The sequence below is a fragment of the Penaeus monodon genome, chromosome 13, assembly GCF_015228065.2.
Source record: "Penaeus monodon isolate SGIC_2016 chromosome 13, NSTDA_Pmon_1, whole genome shotgun sequence".
NCBI classification, from domain to species: domain Eukaryota; kingdom Metazoa; phylum Arthropoda; class Malacostraca; order Decapoda; family Penaeidae; genus Penaeus; species Penaeus monodon.
This window is the reverse complement of record NC_051398.1, coordinates 51462315-51463164: the sequence shown is the minus strand read 5'-3', so window position 1 is coordinate 51463164 and position 850 is coordinate 51462315.

Below are 850 nucleotides of genomic sequence, written 5' to 3'. Positions count from 1 at the left end.
CAAGTTATGAGCCACTGGCACTCTCTGAAACAATCAACAAGAGAGTCATTCTTCACAGAATCAGACTAGGTTACCATTGCATTGTGGCAAGCCAAACGCCAGCCTGGTGCATCACTTACAAAGCTGTGAGCACATAGAATTTCTATCTATGACAGAGACCCCCCACTACAGCTTTGAGCTCGTAAAGAGATTATGCTGTAAGCTTACATCATGGTGGCAGGAGCACCTGCTGACAATCTCACCACCATGGTAAGCATCGAGTGTCAGACAAAAAAAAATGAGACAGCAATAAATAGCTTACACAGGCTGGGCATCAAGTGAGTTTCCTTGCCCCAAGGAACAACGCGTGTCGGTGACTCCCCCCTCGAATTCCAATTGCCGTGGGGTGACAGTCTGAGTCACGTAATTTAATTGAATATGGCTTCCCTTTTGATTTTTTTTTCCTTAGCCAATTTAGAGCGGGTGGTGTTCCATTGCCCCTTCCACCCGTTGTTTTTTTTTTTTTTGTTTTTTTTTTTTTTTTTTATCAATCTCTATTATGACTGACTTTACTGCTTCATATGTTTAAATAAGGAAATTGATGTGAGTTTTGTATGAATAACCTTATTAATAATAATTAATTAATTTATCCAACCTCTAACCATCCGCACCAACCCTATTATATTATCCATATAATATATATAATATAAATAATATACTATTTTATATATAATATATATATTATTTATATATTAATATATATATAATATTTTATATATATATATATATATATATATATTATATTTTATATATATATATATTATATATATATATATATAGATTATATATATATATATATATAAAAACATTT